Below are 26,276 nucleotides of genomic sequence, written 5' to 3'. Positions count from 1 at the left end.
AACTGACAGAGTTGAACCTTCCTTTTCATAGAGCAGTTTTGAAACACGCTATTTCCAGAATCTGCAAGTGGACATTTGGAGCGCTTTGAGGGCCATGTTGGAAAAGGAAATATCTTCGCATAAAAACTAGACAGAGGATTCTCAGAAACTTCTTTGTGATGTGTGCATTCAACTCACAGAGTTGAACCTTCCTTTTGATAGAGCAGGTTTGAAACACTCTCTTTGTAGACTGTGCAGGAGGATATTTGGATTGCTTTGTGGTCTTCATTGGAAACAGTATATCTTCTCATAACTAGACAGAAGCATTCTCCGAAACTTCTTCATGATGTTTGCATTGAACTCACAGAGTTTAACCTTCCTTTTGAAGAGAGCATTTTTGAAATACTCTTTTCATAGAATCTGCAAGTGTACATTTGGAGCGCTTTGAGAATTATGGTGGAAAATGAAATATCTTCACATAAAAACTAGACAGAAGCATTCTCAGAAACTTCTTTGTGATGTTTGCATTCAATTCACAGAGCTGAACCTACCTTTTCATAGAGCAGCTTTGATACACCCCTTTGGAAGTATCTGAAAGTGTATATTTGCACTGCTTTGAGGCCGTCATTGGAAACGGGTATATCTTCACATAAAAAGTAGATAGTAGTATACTGAAAAACTTCTTTGTGATGTGTGCATTCAACTCACATAGTTGAACCTTCCTTTGGATAGAGCAGCTTTGAAACACTGTAGGATCTGAAAGTGGACATTTGGAGCGCTTTGAGGGCTATTGTGGAAAAGGAAATATCTTCATATAAAAACAAGACAGAAGCATTCTCAGAAACTTCTTTGTGATGTTTGTATTCAACTCACAGAATTGAACATAGCTTTTCATAGAGCAGTTTTGAAACACTGTTTTTGTAGAATCTGCAAGTGTACACTTGGAGCGCTTTGAGGGCTATGGTGGAAAAGGAAATATCTTCACCTTAAAACTAGACAGAAGAATTCTCACAAACTTCTTTGGATGTTTGCATTCAACACACAGGGCTGAACATAACTTTTCGTAGAGCAGTTTTGAAACACTCTTTTTGTAGAATCTGCAAATAGACATTTGGAGCGCTTTGAGGGCTATGGTGGAAAAGGAAATATCTTCACATAAAAACTAGTCAGAAGCATTCTCAGAAACTTTTTGTGATGTGTGCATTCAACTCACAGAGTTGAACCTTCCTTTTTATACAGTAGTTTTGAAACACACTTTCTGTTGAATCTGGAAGCGGACATTTGGTGTGCTTAGAGGTCCATGGGAGAAAAGGAAATATCTTCATGTAAAAACTAGACAGAAGCATTGTCAGAAACTATTTTGTGTTGTGTGCATTCAACTCACATAGTTGAACCTCTGATTTGATTGAGCAACTTTGAAACACTATTTTTGTAGAATCTGCAAGTGGACATTCAGAGAGATTTGTGGTCTATGGTGGAAAAGGAAATATCTCCACAAAAAAAGCAGAGAGAAGCATTCTCAGAAAAATCTTCATGATGTGTGCATTCAACTCACAGAGTTGAACTTTAGTTTTGATAGAGGAGATTTGAGACACTCTTTGTGTAGAATCTGCAAGTGGACATTTGTAGCACTTTGAGGGCTCTCGTGGAAAAGGAAATATCTTCATATAAAAACTAGACAGAAGCGTTCTCAGAAACTTCTTTGTGATATGTGCATTCAACTCACAGAGTTGAACCTTTCTTTTGATAGAGCAGTTTTGAAACACTCTTCATGTGGAATCTGCAAGTGGATATTTGGACTGGATTGAGGCCTTCATTGGAAACGGGAATATCTTCACATAAAAACTAGACAGAAGGATTCCAAAAAACTTATTTCTGATGTCTGCATTCAACACACAGATTTGAACCTTCCTGTTGGTAGAGCAGTTTTGAAACATTATTTTCGTGGAATCTGCAAGTGGATATTTGGACTGCTTTGTGGCCTTCACTGGAAATGGGATTTTATTCTCATAAAAACTAGACTGAAGCATTCTCAGAAACTAATTTGTGATGTATGCATTTAACCCCCAGTGCTGAACCTTTCATTTGATTGAGCAGTTTGAAACATTCTTTTTGTAGAATCTGCAAGTGAATATTTGGACTGCTTTGTGGCCTTTGTTGGAAACGGGATTATATTCTTATAAAAACTAGACAGAAGCATTCTCAGAAACTAATTAGTGATGTATGCATTCAACTCCCAGAGTTGAACCTTCCTTTTGATAGAGCAGGTTTGAAATACTCTTTTTGTAGAATCTGTAGGTGGATATTTGGACTGCTTTGTGGCCTTCTTTGGCAACGGGTGTTTATTCTCTTAACTAGACAGAAGGATGTATGCATTCAACTCACAGACTTGAACATTCCTTTTGATAGAGCAGTTTTGAAATACTCTTTTTGTGGAATCTGCAAGTATACCTTTGGAACGCTTTGAGGGCAATGTTGGAAATGGAATTATCTTCACGTAAAAACTAGACAGAGGAATTCTCAGAAACTTCTTTGTGATGTTTGCTATCTACTCACAGAGTTGAACATAACTTTTTATAGGGCAGCCTTGAAACACTCTTTTTCTAGTATATGCAAGTGTACATGTGGACCGCTTTGAGCCCGTCATTGGAAATGGGTATATCTTTACATAAAAATTAGACAGAAGCATTCTTAGAAACTTCTCTGTGATGTGTGCATTCAACTCAGAGAGTTGAACATTCCTTTCGATAGAGCAGTTTTGAAACACTCTTTTTGTAGGATCTGCAAGTGGACATTTGGAGCACTTTGAGGCCTATGGTGGAAAAGGAAATACCTTCACATAAAAATTAGATGGAAGCATGCTCAGAAACTTCTTTGAGATGTTTGCATTCAACTCACAGATTCGAACTTTCCTTTCATAGAGCAGTTCTGAAACACTCTTTTTGTAGAATCGGCAATTGTACATTTGGAGCGCTTTGAGGACTATGGTGAAAAAGGAAATATCTTCACATAAAAACTAGACAGAAAAACTCTCAGAGACTTCTTTGGATGTTTGCATTAAACTCACAGAGTTGAACATAACTTTTCATAGAGCAGTTTTGAAACAGTCTTTTTGTGGAATCTGCTAGTGGATATTTGAACCGGTTTGAGGCTTTTCGTGGAAACGGGAGTATCTTCACATAAAAATGAGACACAATGTTTCTCAGAAACGTCTTCATGATGTCTGCATTCAACTCACAGAGTTGAACCTTCCTTTTGATAGAGCAGGTTTGAATCCCTCTTTTTGTAGGATCTGTAAGTGGATATTTGGAGCAATTTGTGACCTTCGTTGGAAACGAGTATATCTTCTCATAACTAGACAGAATCATTCTCAAAAACTTCTTTGTGATGTTTGCATTCATCTCACAGTGGTGAACCTTCTTTTTGATACAGCAGTTTTGAAATACTCTTTTCGTAGAACCTGCAAGTGTGCATACGGAGCGCTCTGAGGGTTATGGTGGAAAATGAAATATCTTCACAGAAATACTAGATGGAAGCATTCTCAGAAACTTCTTTGTGATGTTTGCATTCAACTCAGAGAGTTGAACCTTCCTTTTGATAGGATAGTTTTGAAATCCTTTTTTTGTTGAATCTGCATGTGTACATATGGAGCACTTTAAGTGTTATGGTGGAAAAGGGAATATCTTCACATAAAACTAGAAAGAAGCATTCTCAGAAACTTTTTTGTGATGTTTGCATTCAACTCACAGAGTTGAACATACGTTTTCATAGAACAGTTTTGAAACACTCTTTTTGTAGAATCTGCAAGTGGACATTTGGAGGGCTTTGACCTTATGGTGGAAAAGGATATATCTTCACATAAAAACTAGACAGAAGCATTCTCAGAAACTTCTTTGTGATGTGTGCATTCAACTCACCGAGTTGAAGATTTCTTTTGATAGAGCAGTTTTGAAACACTGTTTTTGTAGAATCTACTAGTGGGTATTTGGACTGGTTTGAGGATTTCATTGGAAACGGGAATATATTCACAAAAAAATTAGACAGAAGCATTCTCAGAAACTTCTTTGTGATGTGTGCATTCAACTCACCGAGTTGAAGATTTCTTTTGATAGAGCAGTTTTGAAACACTGTTTTTTTAGAATCTACTAGTGGGTATTTGGACTGGTTTGAGGATTTCATTGGAAACGGGAATATATTCACAAAAAAATTAGACAGAAGCATTCTCAGAAACTTCTTTATGATCTGTGCATTCACCTCACAGAGTTGAACATACCTTTTCAAAGAGCAGTTTTGCAACACTCTTTTTGTAAAATCTGCAAGTGGACATTTAGAAAGGTTTGAGGCCTTCATTGGAAATGGGAATATCTTCACATAAACATTAGACAGAAGCATTCTCAGAAACTTCTTTGTGATGTTTGCATTAAATTCACAGAGTTGAACATACCTCCTAATAGAGGAGTTTTTTTAACACTCTTTTTGTAGAATCTGCAAGTGGATATTTTGACTGCTTTGTTGCCTTCATTGGAAACGGGAGTATCTTCTGACAAAAAGTTGACACAAGCATTCTCAGAAACTTCTTTGTGATGTGTGCATTCAAGTCACAATGTTGAACCTTCCTTTTGGTAGAGCAGTTTTGAAACACTCTATTTGCAGATTCTGCAAGGGGACATTTGGAGCCCTTTGAGGACTATGGTGGAAAAGAAAATATCTTCACATAAAAACTAGATAGAAGCATTCTCAGAAACTTGTTTGTGATATGTGCATTCAAGTCACCCAGTTGAAACTTTCTTTTGACAGAGCAGTTTTGAAACACTCTTTTTTTAGAACATGAAAGTGGATATTTGGACCAGTTTGAGGCTTTCGTTGGAAACCGGATTTTCTTCACACTAAAATCTAGACAGAAGCATTCTCAGAAACTTCTTTGTAATGTGTGCATTCAACTAACAGAGTTTAACTTTGCTTTTGATAGGGCATTTTTGAAACACTCATTTTGTGGAATCTTCAAGTGGATATTTGGACCGATCCGAGGCCTTCGTTAGAAACGGTAGTATCTTCATATAAAAACTAGAAAGAAGCATTCTCATAAACTTCTTTTTACTATTTGCATTTAACTCAAAGAGTTGAACCTTTCTTTTGATAGAGCAGTTTTGAAACACTCTATTTGAGGAATCTGCAAGTGGACATTTGGAGGGCTTTGAGGACTATGGTGGAAAAGGAAATACCTTCACATAAAAACTAGACAGAAGCATTCTCAGAAACTTCTTTGTGATGTGTGCATTCAACTCACCGAGTTGAACCTTCCCTTTGGTAGAGCAGTCATGAAGCACTCTGTATGAAAAATCTGGAAGTGGACATTTGGAGCTCTTTGAAGTCTATGGTGGAAAAGGAAATATCTTTACATAAAAACTAGACAGAAGCATTCTCAGAAACTGCTTTGTGATGTGTGCATTCTACTCAAAGAGTTGAAGTTTTCTTTTCAGAGAGCAGTTTTGAAAAACTCTCCTTGTAGAATCTGCAAGTGGTCATTTTGAGCGCTTTGAGGGCTATGTTGGAAAAGTAAATATCTTCACATAAAAAGTAGACAGAAGCATTCTCAGAAACTTTTTTGTGATGTTTGCATTGAACTCACAGAGGTGAACATCCCTTTTCATAGAGCAGTTTTGAAACACTCTTTGTAGAATCTGCAAGTGGATATTTAGACCGATTTGAGGCCTGCTTTGGGAACGGGAATATCTTCACATAAAAACTATACAGAAGCATTCGCAGATATTTCTTTGGGATGTTTGCATTCAACTCACGGATTTGAACATACCTTTTCACAGAGCAGTTTTATAACACCCTGTTTGTGGAATCTGCAAGTGGATATTTTGACTGCTTTGTGGCCTTCTTTGTAAATGGGAAGAACTTCTCATAAAAAATTGACAAAAACATTCTCAGAAACTTCTTCATGCTGTGTGCATTCAACTCACAGAGATGAACTTTGCATTTGTTAGAGGAGGTTTGAAACACACTTTTTGTGGAATCTGCAAGTGGATATTTGGACCAGTTTGAGGCCTCCATTGGAAACGGGAATATCATCCCATAAAAACTAGACAGAAGCACTCTCAGAAACTTCTTTGTGGCATTTGCATTCAAACCACAAATGTGAACCTTCCTTTTGATAGGGCACTTTTGAAACACTTTTGTGTAGAATGTGCAATCGGACATTTGGACTGCTTTGAGGCCTATGGTAGAAAAGGAAATATCTTCATATAAAAAATTGACAGAAATATTCTCAGAAACTATTTTGTGTTGTGTGCATTCAACTCACAGGGTTGAACCGCTCTTTTGACAGAGCAGCTTTGAATCACTCTTTTTGTAGAATCTGCAAGTGGATGTTTGGAGAGCTTTGATGCCAATGGAGGAAAAGGAAATATCTTCACATAAAACCTAGACAGAAGCATTCTCAGAAACTTCTTTGTGATGTGTGCATTCAACTCACAGAGTTGAACCTTCCTTTTGATAAAGCAGTTTGAAATTCTGTTTGTGTAGAATCTGCAAGTAGACATTTGGAGAGTTTTGAGGGCTATAGTTGAAAAGGAAATATCTTCACATGCAAACTAGACAGAAGCATTCTCAGAAGCCTCTTTGTGATGTGCACTTTCAACTCACAGAGTTGTACCCTCCATTTGATATAGCAGTTTTGAAACACTCTTTGTGTAGAATCTGCAAGTGGACATTTGGAGAGCTTTGAGGGCAACGGTGGAAAAGCAAATATCTTCATATAAAAAGTAGACAGAAGCATTCTCAGAAACTTCTTTGTGATGTGTGCATTCAACTCATGGAGTTGAACCCTCCTTTTGATAGAGTAGTTTTGAAACACTCTTTTCGTAGGAACTGCAAGCGAATATTTGGAGCGCTCTGAGGGCTATGGTGGAAAAGGAAATATCTTCACATAAAAACTAGACAGAAGCATTTTCAGAAACTTCTTTGTGATGTTTGCATTGAACTCACAGAGTTGACCATAACTTTTTGTAGAGCAGTTTTGAAACAGTCTTTTTCTAGAATCTGCAAGTCGATATTTGGACTGCTTTGTGGCCTTCGTGGGAAACGGGAATATTTTCTCATAAAACCTTGACAGAAAAATTTTCAGAAACTTCTTTGTCATGTGTGCATTCAACTCACAGCGTTGAATCTTTTTTTGATAGAGCAGTTTTGAAACACTCAATTTGCAGAATTTGCATGTGGACATTTGGAGCGCTTTGAGGGCTATACTGGAAAAGGAAATATCGTCACATAAAAATTAGACAGAAGCATTCTCAGAAACTTCTTTTGGATATGTGCATTCATCTCACAGAATTGAAGCGTCCTTTGTATAGAGCAGTTTTGAAACACCCTTTTTGTAGAATCTGCAAGTGGACATTTGGAGGGGTTTGAGGCCTATGGTGGAAAAGAAAATATCTTCACATAAAAACTAGAAAGCAGCATTCTCAGAAACTTCTTTGTGATGTGTGCTTTCAGCTCCCAGAGTTGAACCTTTCTTTTGATAGAGCAGTTTTTAAACGCCCTATTTGCAGAATATGCAAATGGACATTTGGAGCGCTTTGAGGGCAATGGTGGGAAAGGAAATATCTTCACATAAAAACTAGACAGAACCATTTCCAGAAACTCCTTGGTGATGTGTGCATTCAACTCACAGAGTTCAACCTTCCTTTCGATAGAGTAGTTTTGAAACAATCTTTGTGTAGAATCTGCAAGTCGACATTTGGAGCACTTTGATGGCTATGGTGGAAAAGGAAATATCTTCACATAATAACTAGACAGAAGCATTATCCGATACTTCTTTGTGATGCGTGCATTCAACTCAAAGAGTTGAACCTTCCTTTTGATGAAGCAGTTTTGAAACACTCTTTGTGTAGAATCTGTAAGCAGACATTTGGAGTGCTTGGAGGCCTATGGTAGAAAAGGAAATATCTTCATAGAAAAACTAGACAGAAGCATTCTCAGAAACTACTTCATGTTGTGTGCATTCAACTTACAGAGTTGAACCTTTCTTTTGATAGATCAGCTTTGAAACACTCTTTTTGTGGAATCTGCAAGTTGACATTTGGAGAGCTTTGTGGCCTGTGGTAGAAAAGGAAATATCTTCACATAAAAACCAGAAAGAAGCATTCTCAGAAACTACTTCTTGTTGTGTGCATTCAACTCACAGAGTTCAATCTTTCTTTTGATAGAGCAGCTTTGAACCACTCTTTCTGTAGAATCTGCAAGTGGACATTTGGAGAGCTTTGAGGCCTGTGGTAGAAAAGGAAATATATTCACATATAAACAAGACAGAAGCATTCTCAGAAACTTCTTTGTGATGTGTGCATTAAACTCACAGAGTTGAACTTTCCTTTTGATAGAGCAGTTTTGAAACACTCTTTTTGTAGAATCTGCAAGTGGACATTTGGAGCGCTTGGAGGGCTAGGCTGGAAAAGGAAATATCTTCACATAAAAACTACAGAGAAGCATTCTCAGAAACTTCTTTGTGATGTATGCATATATCTCACAGAGTTGAACCTTTATTTTGATGGAGCAATTTTGAAACACTTTTTGTGGAATCTGCAAGTTTATATTTGGACCAGTTTGAGGCCTTCGTTGGAAACGGGATTATATTCTCATAAAAGCTTGACAGAAACATTCTCAGAAACTACTTTGTGATGTATCCATTCCACTAACAGAGGTGAAACTTCCTTTGATAGAGCAGTTTTGAAACACTCTTTTTGTAGAATCTTCAATTTTACATTTGGAGTGCTTTGAGGGCTGTGGTGGAAATGGAAATATCTTCACATAAAACCTAGACAGAAGCATTCTCAGAAACTTCCTTGTGGTGTCTGCATTCAGCTCACAGAGTTGAACATATTTTTTCATAGAGCAGTTTTGAAACACTCTTTTTGTAGAATCTGCAAGTGGATATTTAGACAGCTTTGAGGCTTTCGTTGGAAATGGGGATATCTTCACATAAAAACTAGACAGAAGGATTCTCAGAATCTTCTTTGTGATGTGTGCATTCAACTCCCAGAAATGAACCTTCCTTTTGATAGAGCAGTTTCGAAACACTCTTGTGTTTCGAAACTGCTCTATCAAAAGAAAGTTAAACTCTGTGAGGTGAATGCAAACGTCACAAAGTAGTTTCTGAGAACACGTTTGTCTAGTTTAAACAGGAAAATACTTACTTCTCTACCGTAGGCATCAAAGCATTCCAAATATCCACTTGCAGATTCTACAAAAAAGTTGTCTCAAAACTACTCCAAAAAAAGAAAGGTTCAACTCCGTGAGTTGAATGCACACGTCAGAAAGAAGTTTCTCATAATGCTACTCTCTAGTTTTTATGTGAAGATATTTCCTTTTCCACCATAGCCCTCAAAGCACTCCAAGTGTCCACTTGAAGATTATCCAAAGGATTGTTTCAAAACTCCTCTATGAAAAGGTATGTTCAACTCTGTGATTTGAATGCAAACATCACATAAAAGTTTCTGATAATGCTTCTGTCTAGTTTTTATATGAACATATTTTCTTTTCCACCACAGACCTCAAAGTGCTTCAAATGTCCACTTACAGATTCTACAAAAAGAGTGTATCAAAACTGCTCTATCAAAAGACAGGTTCAACTCTATGAGTTGAATGCACACATAACAAATGAGTTACTGAGAATGCTTCTGTCTAGTTTTATGTGAAGATATTTCCTTTTCAACCATAGCCCTCAAAGCGTTCCAAATATCCACTTGCAGATTCTAGAAAAAGAGTGTTTCAAAACTGCTCTAGGATGAGGTGTATTAAACTCTGTGTGTTGAATGCAATCATCACAAAGAAATTTCTGAGAATGCTTCTGTCTAGTTTTTATGTGCAGATATTTCCTTTTCCAACATAGCCTTCAAAGCTCTCCAAATGTCCACTCGCAGACTGTACAAAAAGACTTTTTCAAAACAGCTCTATAAAAAGAAGGTTCAACGTTGTGAATTGAATGCACACATCACCAAGTAGTTTCTGAGAATGCTTCTGCCTAGTTTTTATATGAAGATATTTCCTTTTCTACCATAGGCCTCAATGCACTCCAAGTATCCACTTGCAGGTGTTACAAAAAGAGTGTTTCAAAACTGCTCTATTAAAAGGAGGTGCAACTCTGTGAGTTGAAAGCACACATCACAAAGAAGTTTCTGAGAATGCTTCTGTCTCGTTTTTATGTGAAGATATTCACATTTCCAACGAAGGCCTCAAAGCGGTCCAAGTATCCACTTGCAGATTCTATAAAAAGATTGTTTCAAAACTGCTCTATGAAACGATATGTTCAACTCTGTGAGATGAATGCAAACATCATGAAGAAGTTTGTGAGAATGCTTCTGTCTAGTTTTTATGTGAAGATATTCACGTTTCCAATGAAGGCCTCAAAGCGGCCCAAATATCCACTTGCAGATTGCACAAAAAGAGTGTTACAAAACTGCTCTATGAAAAGGTGTTCTAAACTCTGTGGGTTGAATGCAAACATCACAAAGAAGTTTCTGAGAGTATTTCTGTCTGGCTTTTATGTGAAGATATTCCTGTTTCCAACGAAGACCTCACAGCACTCCAAATATCCACTTGCAGATTCTACAAAAAGAGTGTTTCAAAACTCCTCTATCAAAACGATGGTTCAACACAGTGAGTTGAATGCACACGTCACAAAAAAGTTTCTGAGAATGCTTCTGTCTCGTTTTTATGTGAAGATATTCACATTTCCAACGAAGGCCTCAAAGCGGTCCAAGTATCCACTTGCAGATTCTATAAAAAGATTGTTTCAAAACTGCTCTATGAAAAGATATGTTCAACTCTGTGAGATGAATGCAAACATCATGAAGAAGTTTGTGAGAATGCTTCTGTCTAGTTTTTATGTGAAGATATTCCCGTTTCCAATGAAGGCCTCAAAGCGGCCCAAATATCCACTTGCAGATTGCACAAAAAGAGTGTTACAAAACTGCTCTATGAAAAGGTGTTCTAAACTCTGTGGGTTGAATGCAAACATCACAAAGAAGTTTCTGAGAGTATTTCTGTCTGGCTTTTATGTGAAGATATTCCTGTTTCCAACGAAGACCTCACAGCGCTCCAAATATCCACTTGCAGATTCTACAAAAAGAGTGTTTCAAAACTCCTCTATCAAAACGATGGTTCAACACAGTGAGTTGAATGCACACGTCACAAAAAAGTTTCTGAGAATGCTTCTGTCTAATTTTTAAGTGAAGTTATTCCCGTTTCCAATGAAGGCTTCAAAGATTTCCAAATATCAACTAGCAGATCCTACAAAAAGAATGTTTCAAAACTGCTCTATTAAAAGGAAGGTTCAAATCTGTGAGTTGAATGCACACATCACAAAGCAGTTTCTGAGAATGCTTCCGTCTAGTTTTTTTTTAATTAAAACAATCAGAATCTATAGCAAATAGTAATTATTATTATTATTATTATACTTTACATTTTAGGGTACATGTGCACAACGTGCAGGTTAGTAACATATGTATACATGTGCCACAATGGTGCACAGCACCCACTAACTCATCATCTAGCATTAGGTATATCGCCCAATGCTATCTCTCCCCTCTCCCTGCAACCCACAACAGTCCCCAGAGTGTGATGTTCCCCTTCCTGTGTCCATGTGTTCTCATTGTTCAATTCCCACCTATGAGTGGGAATATGCGGTGCTTGGTTGATTGTTCTTGCGATAGTTCACTGAGAATGATGATTTCCAATTTCATCCATGTCCCTACAAAGCACATGAACTCATCATTTTTATGGCAGCATAGTATTCCATGGTGTATATGTGCCACATTTTCTTAATCCAGTCTATCATTGTTGGACATTTGGGTTGGTTCCAAGTCTTTGCTATTGTGAATAATGCTGCATTAAACATACATGTGCATATGTCTTTATAGCAGCATGATTTATAGTCCTTTGGTTATATACCCAGTAATGGGATGGCTGAGTCAAATGGTATTTCTAGTTCTAGATCCCTGAGGAATCGCCACACTGACTTCCACAATGGTTGAACTAGTTTACAGTCCCACCAACAGTGTAAAAGTGTTCCTATTTCTCCACATCCTCTCCAGCACCTGTTGTTTCCTGACTTTTTAATGATTGCCATTCTAACTGGTATGAGATGGTATCTTATTTTGGTTTTGATTTGCATTTCTGTGATGGCCAGTGATGGTGAGCATTTTTTCATGTGTTTTTTGGCGGCATAAATGTCTTCTTTTGAGAAGTGTCTGTTCATGTCCTTTGCCCAATTTTGATGGGGTTGTTTGTTTTTTTTCTTGTAAATTTGTTTGAGTTCATTGTAGAATCTCGATATTAAACCTTTGTCAGATGAGTAGGTTGTGAAAATTTTCTCCCATTTTGTAGGTTGCCTGTTCACTCTGATGGTAGTTTCTTTTGCTGTGCAGAAGTTCTTTAGTTTAATTAGATCCGTTTGTCAATTTTGGCTTTTGTTGTCATCGCTTTTTGTGTTTTAGACATGAAGTCCTTTCCCATGCCTATGTCCTGAATGGTAATGCCAAAGAGCTATCTATGACAAACCCACAGCCAATATCATACTGAATGGGCAAAAGCTGGAAGCATTCCCTTTGAAAACTGGCACAAGACAGTGATGTCCTCTCTCACCACTCCTATTCAACATAGTGTTGGAAGTTCTGGCCAGGGCAATTAGGCAGGAGAAGCAAATAAAGGGTATTCAATTAGGAAAAGAGGAAGTCAAATTGTCCCTGTTTGCAGAGACATGATTGTATATCTAGAAAACTCCATTGTCTCAGCCCAAAATCTCCTTAAGCTGATAAGCAACTTCAGCAAATTCTCAGGATACAAAATCAATGTACAAACATCACAAGCATTCTTATACACCAACAACAGATAAACAGAGAGCCAAATCATGAGTGAACTCCCATTCACAATTGCTTCAAAGAGAATAAAATACCTAGGAATCCAACTTACAAGGGATGTGAAGCACCTCTTCAAGGAGAACTACAAACCACTGCTCAAGGAAATAAAAGAGGATAAACAAATGGAAGAATATTCCATGCTCATGTGTAGGAAGAATTAATATCGTGAAAATTGCCACATTGCCCAAGGTAATTTACTGATTTAATGTCATCCCCATCAAGCAACCAATGACTTTCTTTACAGAATTGGAAAAAAACTACTTTAAAGTTCATATGGAACCAAAAAAAGAGCCTGCATCGTCAAGTCAAACTTAAGCCTAAAGAACAAAGCTGGAGGCATCACGCTACCTGACTTCAAACTATACTCCAAGGCTACAGTAACCAACACAGCATGGTACTGGTACCAAAACAGAGATATAGATCAATGGAACAGAACAGAGCCCTCAGAAATAATGCCACATATCTACAACTATCTGATCTTTGACAAACCTGAGAAAAACAAGCAATGGGGAAAGGATTCCCTATTTAATAAGTGGTGCTTGGAAAACTGGCTAGCCATATGTAGAAAGCTGTAACTGGATCCCTTCCTTACACCTTATACAAAAATCATTTCAAGATGTGTTAAAGACTTAAACGTCAGACCTAAAACCATAAAAAGCCTAGAAGCTTCTGTCTAGTTTTTAAGCAAATATACTTCCTTTTCCAACGAAGGCCTCAAAGAGCTCGAAATGTCCCCTTGCAGATTCTACAAAAAGAGTGTAACAAAACTTCTCTATCCAAAAAAAGGTTCAATTCCGTGGGTTGAATGGACAGATCACAAAGAAGTTTATCAGAATGCTTCTGTCTAATTTTTATGTGAAGATATACCCGTTTCTAACAAAGGCCCCAAAGCGGTCCAAATATGCACTTTCAGATTCTGCAAAAAGAATGTTTCATAACTGTTCTATGAATACTTATGTTAAACTGTGTGAGTTGAATGCAGACATCACAATAAGTTTCTGAGAATGTTTCTGTCTTCTTTTTATGTGAATATAATTACTTTTCCATCACAGACCTGAAACGGGATCAAATATCCACTTGCAGATCCTACGAAAAGAGTGTTTCTAAACTGCTCTATCAAAAGGAAATTTCAACTCTGTGAGTTGAATGCACACATGAAAAGAAGTTTTTGAGAATTCTTCTGTCTAGTTTTTATATGAAGACATTCCCGTTTCCAAAGAAGTCCTCAAAGGGGTACAAATATCCACTTGCAGATTCTACAAAAAGAGTGTTTCAAAACTGCTCTATCTAAAGGAAAGTTCAACTCTGTCAGTTGAATGCACATATCACAATGAAGTTTCTGGGAATGCTTCTGTCTGGTTTTTATGTGAAGATATTTCGTATTTCACCATAGCCCTCAAAGAGCTCCAAATGTCCACTTGCAGATTGTACAAAAAGAGTGCTTCAAATCTACTCTATCAAAGGAAAGGTTCAACTCTGTGAGTTGAGTGCACACAACACAAATTATTTTCTGAAAATTCTTCTGTCTGGTTTTTATATGAAGATATTTCCTTTTCTACCATATGCCTCAAAGTGCCCCAAATTTCCGCTTGCAGATTCTACACAGAGTTTCAAAACAGCTCTATCAAAAGAAATGTTCAACTCCATGAGTTGAATGTAAACATCACAAAGAAGTTTCTGACAATGCTTCTGTCTAGTTTTTATGTGAAGATATTTCCTTTTCCACCACAACCCTCAAAGTTCTCCAAGTTTCCACTTGCAGATTCTACAAAAAGAGTGAGTCAAAACTGCTCTATCAAAAGAAAAGTTAAACTCTCTGAGTTTAATGCACACATCACAAAGTAGTTTCTGAGGATCCTTCTGTCTAGTTTTTATATGAAGATACTTCCTTTTCTACCATAGGCCTCAAAGCGCTCCGAATAGCCACTTGCAGATTGTACAAATAGAGTGTTGCAAAACTGCTCTATCAAAGGGAATGTTCAAACCTGTGAGTTGAATGCAATCATCACAAAGAAGTTTCCGAGAATGCTTCTGCCTAGTTTTTATGTGAAGATATTTCCGTTTCCAACGAAGGCTTCAAAGCACTCCAATTATCCACCTGCAGATTCTACAAAAGAGTGTTTCAAAACTGCTCTATCAAAGGAAGGTTCAACTCTGTGAGTTGAATGTACCCATCACAAAGAAGTTTCTGAGAACGCTTCTTTCTAGTTTTTATGTGAATATAATTCCTTTTCCACCGCAGGCCTCCCAGTGGTCCAAATATCTACTTGCAGATTCTACAAAAAGAGTGTTTCAAAACTGCTCTATGAAAAGCTATGTTCCACTTTGTGACTTGAATGCAAACATCTAAAAGAAGTTTCTGAGAATGCTTCTCTCTCGTTTTTCTGTGAAGATATTTCCTTTTCCAACAAAGCCCTCCAAGCGCTCCAAATGTCCACTTGCAGATTCTACAAAAAGAGTGTTGCAAAACAGCTCTATCAAAAGAAAGGTTCAACTCTGTGAGTTGAATGCACACATCAAAAAGTAGTTTCTGAGAATGCTTCTGCCTAGTTTAAATATGAATATGTAACCTTTTCTACCATAGGCCTCAAAGCGGTCCAAATATCCACTTGCAGATTCTACAAAAAGAGTGTTTCAAAACTGCTGTATGAAAAGGTATGTGCAACTCTGTGAATTGAATGCACACATCACAAAGAAGTTTCTGAGAATGCTTCTGTCTAGTTTTTATGTGAAGATATTCACGTTTCCAACGAAGGCCTCAAAGCGGTCCAATTATCCACTTGCAGAATCTATAAAAAGAGTGTTTCAAAACTGCTCCATGAAAATGTATTTTAAAGTCTGTGAGTTGAATGCAAACATCAAAAAGAAGTTTCTGAGAATGCTTCTGTCTAGTGTTAATGTAAAGATATTCCCATTTCCAACGGAGGCGTTAAAGAGGTCCAATTATCCACTTGCAGATTCTACAAAAGAATGTTTCAAAACTGCTCTATCAAAAGGAAAGTTCAACTCTGTGAGTTGAATGCAAACATGAAAAAGAAGTTTCTGAGAATGCTTCAGTCTAGTTTTTATAGGAAGGTATTCCCGTTTCCAACGAAGTCCTCAAAGCGGTCCAAATATCCACTTGCAGATACTACAAATAGAGTGTTTCAAAACTCCTCTATCAAAATGAAGGTTCAACTCCGTCATTTGAATGTACACATCACAAAGACATTTTTGAGAATGCCTCTGTCTGGTTTTTAGGTGATAATATCTCCTTTTCCACCATAGCCCTCAAAGAGTTCCAAATGTCCACTTGCAGATTCAAGAAAAGGAGTGTTTCAAAACTGCTCTATGAAAAGGTATGTTCAACTCTGTGGGTTGAGTGCAAACATGACAAAGAAGTTTCTGGGAATGCGTCTCTCTAGTTCTTATGTGAAGATATTTGATTTTCCACTGTAGCCCTCAAAGCGCTCCAAATGTCCCCTTGCAGATTCTACAAAAAGAGTACTTGTGCACATGTACCCTAAAACTTAAAGTATAATAATTAAAAAATAAATAAATAAAAAAATAAAAGGTTAAGATCATTTCCACTTTGAACCTAAAACTAAAAAAAAAAAAAAAAAAAAAAAAAAAAGAGTGCTTCAAAACTGCTCCATTAAAAGAAAGTTTAAACTCTGAGAATAGAATGGACACATCACAAAGTAGTTTCTGAGAATGCTTGTCTAGTTTTTATATGAAAATATTTCCTTTTCTATCATAGGCCTCAAAGGGCTCCAAGTATCCATTCGCAGATCCTACAAAAAGAGTGTTGCAAAACTGCTCTATCAAAAGGAGGGTTCAACTCTGTGAGTTGAATGCACACATCACAACGTACTTTCTGAGAATGCTTCTGTCTAGTTTATATATGAATATGTATCCTATTCTACCATAGGCCTCAAAGCGATCCAAATATCCACTTGCAGATTCTACAAAAAGAGTGTTGCAAAACTGCTCTATAAAAAGGAAGGTTCAACTCTGTGACTTGAATGCAAACATCTAAAAGAAGTTTCTGAGAAATATTCTGTCTAGTTTTTATGTGAAGATACTTCCTTTTCCAATATTGCCCTCAAAGCGCTTCAAATGTCCACTTTCAGATTCTACAAAAAGAATGTTGCAAAACATCTCTATCAAAAGAAAGGTTGAACTCAGTGAGTTGAATGTACACATCAGAAAGTAGTTTCTGAGAATGCTTCTGTCCAGTTTATTTATGAATATATATCCTTTTATACCATAGGCCTCAAAGCGATGCAAATATCCACTTGCAGATACTACAAAAAAAGTTTTACAAAACTGCTCTATCAAAAGGAAAGTGCCACTCTGTGAGTTGAATGCACACATCACAAAGAAGTTTCTGAGAATGCTTCTGTCTAGTTTTTATGTGAAGATACTTCCTTTTCCACCACAGCCCTCAAAGCGGTCCAATTATCAACTTGCAGATTCTATAAAAAGAGTGTTCCAAAACTGATCTATGAAAAGGTATTTTCAACTTTGTGAGTTGAATGCAAACATCACAAAGAATTTCCTGAGAAGGCTTCTGTCTAGTTTTTTGTGAAGATACTCACTTTTCCAACAAAGGCCTCAAAGCAGTCCAAATATCTACTTGCAGATTCTACAAAAAGAGTATTTTAAAACGGCTCTATCAAAAGAAAAGTTTAGCTCCGTGAGTTGAATGCAAACACCACAAAAAAGTTTCTGAGAATGCTTCTGTCTAGTTTTTATGTGAAGATATTTCCTTTTCCTCCACAGCCTTCAAAGCGCTCCAACTGCCCACTTGCAGATTCTACAAGTAGAGTGTTTCAAATCTGCCCTATCAAAAGAAAGGTTAAAGGCTGTGAGTTGAATGCACACATCACAAAGTAGTTTCTGAGAATGCTTCTGTATAGTTTTTACATGAAGATACCTCCTTTTCGACCATAGGCCTCAAAGCACTCCAAATATCCACTTACATATTCTACAAAAAGATTGTTGCCAAACTGCTATATCAAAACGAAGGTTTACCTCTGTGAGTTGAATGCACACATCACAAAGAAGATTCTGAGAATGCTTCTGTCTAGTTTTTATGTGAAGATATCTTCGATTCCAACGAAGGCTTCAAACACTCCAAATATCGACCTGCAGATTCTCCAAAAATAGTGTTTCAAAACTGCCCTCTGAAATGGTATGTTCAACCCTGTGAGTTGAATACAAACGTCACAAAGACGTTTCTGAGAATACTTCTATCTAGTTTTTATGTGAAGATAATTCCTATTCCACCACAGAACTCAAAGAGCTCTAAATATCCACTTGCAGATGCTACAAAAAGAGTGTTTCAAAACTGCTTTATCAAAAGAAAGGTTCAAGTATGTAAGTTGAATGCACACATCAAAAAAAAATCTGAGAATACTTCTGTCTACTTTTATGTGAAGATATTCCCGTTTCCAATGAAGGCCTGAAAGCCGTCCAAATATCCACTTGCAGATTTTACAAAAAGAATGTTTCAAACTTCTCTATCAAAAGAAAGGTTCAGTTCCATGAGTTGAAGGCAAACGTAAGAAAGAAGTTTCTGAGAATGCTTCTGTCTAGTTTTTAGGTGAACATATTTCGCTTTCAACCACAGACCTCAAAGTGCTCTAAATGTCCAATTGCGGATTCTACAAAAAGAGTCTTTCAAAACAGCTCTATCAAAAGAAAGGTTCAACTCTGTGAGTTGAATGCACATATCACAAAGTAGTTTCTGAGAATGCTTCTGTCTAGTTTTTATATGAAGATATTTCCTTTTCTACCGTAGGCCTCATAGCACTCCAAATATCCATTTGCAGATTCCACAAAAAAGAGTGTTTCAAAACTGCTCTATCAAAAGAAACGTTAACTCTGTGAGTTGAATGCACACATCACAAAGTAGTTTCCGAGAATGCTTCTGTCAACTTTTTATATGAAGATAATTCCTTTACTACCATAGGTCTCAAAGCACTCCAAATATCCACTTGCAGATTCTACAAATGAGTGTTGCAATTCTGCTCTATCAAAAGGAAGGTTGAACTTTGTGGTGTGAATGCACACATCACAAAGAAGTTTCTGAGTATGGTTCTGTCTAGTTTTTATGTGAGGATATTCCCGTTTCCAATGAAGGCATCAAAGCTCTCCAAATATCCACATGCAGCTTCTACAAGAAGAGTGTTTCAAAACTGCTCTATGAAAAAGTATGGTAAACTCTGTGAGTTGAAAGCAAATATCACGAAGAGGTTTCCGGAATGTTTCTGTGTAGTTTTTATGTGAATATATTTCCTTTTCCACCACAGGACTCAAAGCCGTCCAAATATCCACCTGCAGATTCTACAGTAAGAGTGTTTCAAAACTACTCTATTAAAAGGAAGGTTCAGCTCTGTGAGTTAAATGCACACATCATAAAAAAGTTTCTCTGAATTCTTCTGTCTAGTTTTTATATGCAGATACTTCTTTTTCCATCGAAGGCCTCAAAGAGCTCGAATTGTCCACTTGCAGATTCTACAAAAAGAGAGTTTCAAAACTGCTCTATCAAAAGAAAGATTCAACTCTGTGAAGTGAATGCACACATCACAAAGTAGTTTCAGAGAATGCTTTTGTCTAGTTTCTATGCGAAGATTTTTCCTTTTCAAACGAAGGCCTCAAAGTGGTCAAAATATCCACTTGCTGATTCTACAGAGAGTGATTCAAAACTGCTCTATGAAAACGTATGTTCCACTCTGTGAGTTGAATGCAAACATCACAAAAAGTTTCTGAGAATGCTTCTGTCTAGTTTTTATGTGACGATGTTTCCTATTCCACAGTAGCCCTCAAAGCATTCCAAATGTCCACTTTCGGATTCTACAAAAAGAGTGCTTAAAAGCTGCCCTATCAAAAGAAAGGCTCAACTCTGTGGGTTGAATGCACCCATCACAAAGCAGTTTCTGAGTGTGCTTCTGTGTAGTTTTATATGATGATATTTCCTTTTCTACCATAGGCATCAAAGCAGTCCAAGTATCCACTTGTAGATTCTACAAAAAGAGTGTATCAAAAGTGCTTTATCAAAAGGAAGGTTCAATTCTCTGAGTTGAATGCACACATCACAAAGAAGTTTCTGAGAATGTTTCTGTGTAGTTTTTATGTGAGGATATTCCCGTTTTCACCAAAGGACTCAAAGCTGTACAAATATCTACTTGCAGATTCTACAAAAAGAGTGTCTCAAAACTGCTCTTTCAAAAGAAAGTTTCAACTCTGTGAGTTGAATGCACACAACACAAAGAACTTTCAGAGAATGCTTCTGTCTATTTTTTTTTGTGTGTATATATTTACTTTTCCAACACTGTCCTCAAGGGAAACCTAATATCCACTTGCAGATCCTACAAAAAGAGTGTTGCAAAAGTTTTCTATCATCAGAAGAAAGGTTCAACTCTGTGAGTTGAATGCACACATCACAAAGCATTTTCTGAGAAGGCTTGTGTCTAGTTTTTATGTAATGATAATACCTTTTCCACCATAGGCAGTAAAGCACTCCAAATATCCACTTGCAAGTGCTACAAAAAGAATGTTTCAAAACTGCTATATCAAAATAAAGTTTGAACAATTTGAGTTGAATGCACGCACCACAAAGAAGTTATGGAGAATGCTTTTGTCCAGTTTTTATGTGAAGATATTTCCTTTTCCACCATAGACCTCCAAGCGCTCCACATATCCACTTGCAGATTCTCCAAAAAGAGTGTTTCAAAAGTGGTCTATAAAAAAAAAAAAGGTTCAACTCTGTGAGTTGAATGCACACATCACAAAGAGGTTTCTGAGAATGCCTCTGTCTAGTTTTTATGTGATGATATTTCATTTTCCAACATAGGCCTCAAAGAAATGAAATATTCACTTGCAGATTCTACAAAAAGAGTGGTTCAAAAGTGATTTATAAAAACAAAGGTTCAACTCAGTGAGTTTAATGAACACATCACAAAGAAGTTTGGGAGAATGCTTCTGTCTAGTTTTTATGTGAAGATATTTCGTTTTCCACCATAGGCCTCTAAGCGCTCCAAATATGCAATTGCAGGTTCTACAAAAAGAGTGCTTCAAAACTGCTGTCTCATAAGAATGGTTCAACTGTGTGAGTTGAAAGCACATATCACAAAGATGTTTCTGAGAATGCTTCTCTCTACTTTTTATGTGAGAATATTTCATTTTCCAACATAGAACTCAAAGGGAAAGAAACATCCACATTCTGATTCAACAAAAATTGTGTTTCAAAACTGCTCTATAAAAAGAAATTTTCATATATGTGAGTTAAATGCACACATCACAAAGAAATTTCAGAGATTTCTTCTGTCTAGTTTTTATGTGAAGATATTTCGTCTTCCACAATAGGCCGCAAAGCAATAAAAATATTCACTTGCAGGTTCTACAAATAAAGTGTTTCAAAACTGCTCTATCAAAAGAAAGATTCAACACTGTGAGTTGAATGCACACATCACCAAGAAATTTCGGAGAAAGCTTGTCTAGTTTTCATGTGATGCTATATCCTTTTCCAGCATAGGCCTCCAAGTGCTCCAAATATCCACTTGCAGATTTTACAAAAAGAGTGTTTCAAAACTGCTCTATCAAAAGAAAAGTTCAACTCTGTGAGTTGAATGCACACATCACAAAGGAGTTTCTGAGAATGCTTCTGTCTAGTGTTTATGTGAAGATATTTCCTTTTCCACCATAGGCCTCAAAGTGTTCCGAATATCCACTTACAGATTCTACAAAACACGTGTTTCCAAACCGCTCTATCAAAAGAAACGTTCAACACTTTGAGTTGAATGCACTCATCACAAAGCAATTTCTGAGAATGCTTGTCTTTAATTTTTATGTGAAGACATTTCCTTTTCCACCATAGGCTTCGAAGGGCTTGAAATATCCACTTGCAGATTCTACAAAAAGAGTGCTTCAAAACTGCTCTATCAATAGAAAGGTTCAACTCTGTGAGTTGAATTCATACATCACAAAGTGGTTTCTGAGACTGCTTCGGTCTAGTTTTTATGTGAAGGTGTTTCATTTTCCAACATATGCCTCCAAGGGAACCAAATATCCCCTTGCAGATTCTACAAAAAGAGTTTTTCAAAACTGCTCTATCAAAAGAAAGCTTCAACTTTTTGAGGTGATTGCACACATCACAGAGCAGCTTCTAAGAATGCCTCTGTCTAGGTTTTATGTGAAGATAACTAGTTTTCCAACATAGGCCTCAAAGGGAAGCAAATATCCACTTGCAGATTCTTGAAGAAGAGTGTTTCAAAACGGCTCTATCAAAAGAAAGATTCAACTCTGAGTGTTTAATGCACACATCACAAAGAAGTTTCAGACGATGCTTTTGTCTAGTTTTTATGTGAAGATATTTCCTTTTTCACCATAGGCCTGAAAGGGAATCAAATATCCACTATCAGATTCTACAAAAAGTGTTTCAAGACTGCTCTATCAAAGGAAAGGTACAACTCTGTATGTTGAATGCACACATCACAAAGAAGTCTCGGAGAATGCTTCTGTCTAGTTTTTATGTAAAAATATTTCCTTTTCCAACATAGGCCTCAAAGGAAACCAAATATCCACTTGCGGATTCTACAAAAAGAGTGTTTCAAAACTGCTCTATCAAAAGGAAGGTTCAAATCTGTGAGTTGAATGCTGACATCACAAAGAAGTTTCTGAGAATGCTTCTGTCAAGTTTTCATGTGAAGATATTCCCGTTTCCACCAAAGGCCTCAAAGTGCTCCAAATATCCACTTGCGGATTCAACAAAAAGATGTTTTCAAAACTGCTCTCTGAAAAGCAATGTTCAAAATTGTGAGTTGAATGCACACATCACCAAGAAGTTTGTGAGAATGCTTCTGTCTTGTTTTTATGTGAAGGCATTATTTTTTTCACCAAAGACTTCAAAGGGAACAAAATATCCACTTGTAGATTCCACAAAAAGAGTGTTACAAAACTGCTCTATTAAAAGGAAGGTTCAACTCTGTGAGTTGAGTGCACACATCACAAGGAAGTTTCTGAGAATGTTTCTTTCTAGTTTTTATGTGGAGATATTTCGTTTCTCACCGTAGGCCTCAAAGCGCTCCCAATGTCCACTTGCAGATTCTACAAAAAGAGTGTTTAAAATCTGCTCTATCAAAAGAAAGGTTCAACTCTGTGAGTTGAATGCACCCATCACAAAGCAGTTTCTAAGAGTGCTTCTGTCTAGTTTTATATGATGATATTTCCTTTTCTACCATAGGCCTGAAAGTGCTCCAAATATACACTGGTAGATTCTACAAAAAGAGTGTATCAAAAGTTCTTTATCAAAAGGAGGGATCAATTCTCTGAGTTGAATGCACACATCACAAAGAAGTTTCTGAGAATGTTTCTGTCTAGTTTTTATGTGAAGATATTCCCGTTTTCACCAAAGACCTCAAAACGGTCCAAATATCCACTTGTAGATTCTATAAAAAGAGTGTTTCAAAACTGCTCTATGGAAAGGAATGTTCAACTCTGTGAGTTGAATACAAACATCACAAAAAAGTTTCTGAGAATGCTTCTGTCTAGTTTTTATGTGAAGATATTCCCATTTCCACCGAAGGACTCAAAGCCGGCCAAATATCCACTTGCAGATTCTACAAAAAGAGAGTCTCAAAATTGCTCTTTCAAAAGAGAGTTTTAACTCTGTGAGTTGAATGCACACAACACAAAGAACTTTCAGAGAATGCTTCTGCCTAGTTTTTTTGTGAAGATATTTACTTTTCCAACACTGTCCTCAAAGGAAAACAAATAGCCGCTTGTAGATCCTACAAAAAGAGTGTTGCAAAACTTTTCTATCAAAAGAAAGGTTCAACTCTGTGAGTTGAATGCACACATCACAAAGCAGTTTGTGAGAATGCTTGTGTCTAGTTTTTATGTGATGATAATTCCTTTTCCACCACAGGCAGCGAAGCACTCCAAATATCCACTTGCAAATGCTACAAAAAGAATGTTTCAAAACTGCTATATCAAAACAACGTTGAACCCTTAGAGTTGAATGCAAACACAACAAAGAAGTTTTGGAGAAAGCTTGTGTCCAGTTTTTAGGTGAAGATATTTCCCTTTCCACCGTAGGCCTCCAACCGCTCCAAATATCCAATTGCAGATTCTCCAAAAAGAGTGTTTCAAAACTGCTCTATCAAAAAAAAAAGGGTTCAACTCTGTGAGTTGAATGCACACATCATAAAGAAGTTTCTGAAAATACCTCTGTCTAGTTTTTATGTGAAGATATTTCTTTTTCCAACATAGGCCTCAAAGGAAACGAAATATTCACTTGCAGATTCTACAAAAAGAGTGGTTCAAAAGTGCTCTATAAAAACAAAGGTTCAACTCAGTGAGTTTAATGCACACACCACAAAGAAGTTTCGGAGAATGGTTGTGTCTAGTTTTTATGTGAAGATATTTCATTTTTTAATGTAGGCCTCAAAGCGCTCCAAATATCCACTTGCAGATTCTACAAAAAGAGTGTTTCAAAACTGCTCTATCAAAGAATGGTTCAATTCTGTGGGTTGAAAGCACACATCACAAAGAAGTTTCTGAGAATGCTTCTGTCTAGTTTTTATGTGAGGATATTTCATATTCCAACATAGAATTCAAAGGGAAAGAAATGTCCACATGCTGATTCTACAAAAATTGTGTTTCAAAACTGCTCTATAAAAAGAAAGTTTCAAATATGTGAGTTGAATGCACACATCAGAAAGAAATTTCAGAGATTGCTTCTGTCTAGTTTTTATGTGAAGATATTTCCTCTTACACAATAGGCCGCAAAGCGCTCAAAATATTCATTTGCAGGTTCTACAAATAAAGTGTTTCAAAACTGCTCTATCAAAAGAAACATTCAACACTGTGAGTTGAATGCACACATCACAAAGAAATTTCTGAGAAAGCTTCTATCTAGTTTTGATGTGATGATATATCCTTTTACACAATAGGCCTCCAAGCCCTCCAAATATCCACTTGCAGAGTTTACAAAAAGAATGTTTCAAAACTGCTCTATCAAAAGAAAGTTTCAACTCTGTGTGTTGAGTGCACACATCGCAAAGAAGTTTCTGAGAATGTTTCTGTTAATTTTTTATGTGAAGATATTTCCTTTTCAACCATAGGCATCAAAGCGTTCCGAATATCCACTTACGGATTCTACAAAGATGTGTTTCCAAACTGCTTTATCAAAAGAAAGGTTCAACACCTCGAGTTGAATGCACACATCAGAAAGCAATTTCTGAGAATGCTTGTGTATAGTTTTTATGTGAAGACATTTCCTTTTCCACCATAGGCCTCCAAGTGCTCAAAATATCCACTTGCAGATTCTACAAAAAGAGTGCTTCAAAACTGCTCTACCAATAGAAAGGTCCAACTCTGTGAGTTGAATTCAGACATCACAAAGTAGTTTTTAAGAATACTTTTGTCTAGTTTTTGTATGAAGGTGTTTCGTTTTCCAACACATGCCTCAAAGGGAATCAAATATCCCCTTACAGATTCTACAAAAAGAGTGTTTCAAAACTGCTCTATCAAAGGAAAGTTTCAACTCCTTGAGGTGATTGCACACATCACAGAGCAGCTTCTGAGAATGCTTCTGTCTAGGTTTTATGTGAAGATAACTCGTTTTCCAACATAGGCCTCAAAGGGAAGCAAATATCCGCTTGCAGATCCTTGAAAAAGAGTGATTCAAAACTGCTCTATCAAAAGAAAGATTCAACCCTGCGTGTTGAATGCGCACATCACAAAGAAGTTTCGGACAATGCTTGTGTCTATTTTTTATGTGAAGATGTTTCCTTTTTCACCATAGTCTTGAAAGGGAATCCAATATCCACTATCAGATTCTACAAAAAGTGTTACAAAACTGCTCTATCAAAGGAAAGGTTCAACTCTGTGAGTTGAATGCACACATCACAAAGAAGTTTTGGAGAATGCTTCTGTCTAGTTTTTATGTGAAGATATTTCGTTTTCCAACATAGGCCTGAAAGGAAACAAAATATCCAGTTGCAGATTCTACAAAAAGAGTGTTTCAAAACTGTTCTATCAAAAGGAAGGTTCGAATCAGTGAGTTGAATGCACACATCACAAAAAAGTTTCTGAGAATGCTTCCGTCTAGTTTTTATGTGAAGATATTCCCGTTTCCACCAAAGTCCTCAACGTGCTCCAAATATCCATTTGCAGATTCTACAAAAAGATTGTTTCGATACCACTCTCTGAAAAGCATTGTTCAAAACTGTGGGTTGAATGTACACATCATCAAGAAGTTTCTGAGAATGCTCCTGTCTTGTTTTTATGGGAAGATATTCCCATTTCCACCGAAGGCCTCGAAGCCCTTCAAATATCCACTTGCAGATTCAACGAAAAGAGTGTTTCAAAACTGCTCTATGAGAAGGA

This window comes from Pan troglodytes, chromosome 4, assembly GCF_028858775.2.
Source record: "Pan troglodytes isolate AG18354 chromosome 4, NHGRI_mPanTro3-v2.0_pri, whole genome shotgun sequence".
In the NCBI taxonomy this organism is placed as follows: Eukaryota; Metazoa; Chordata; class Mammalia; order Primates; family Hominidae; genus Pan; species Pan troglodytes.
The sequence above is the reverse complement of the archived record's forward strand: the minus strand, read 5'-3'. Positions refer to the sequence as shown.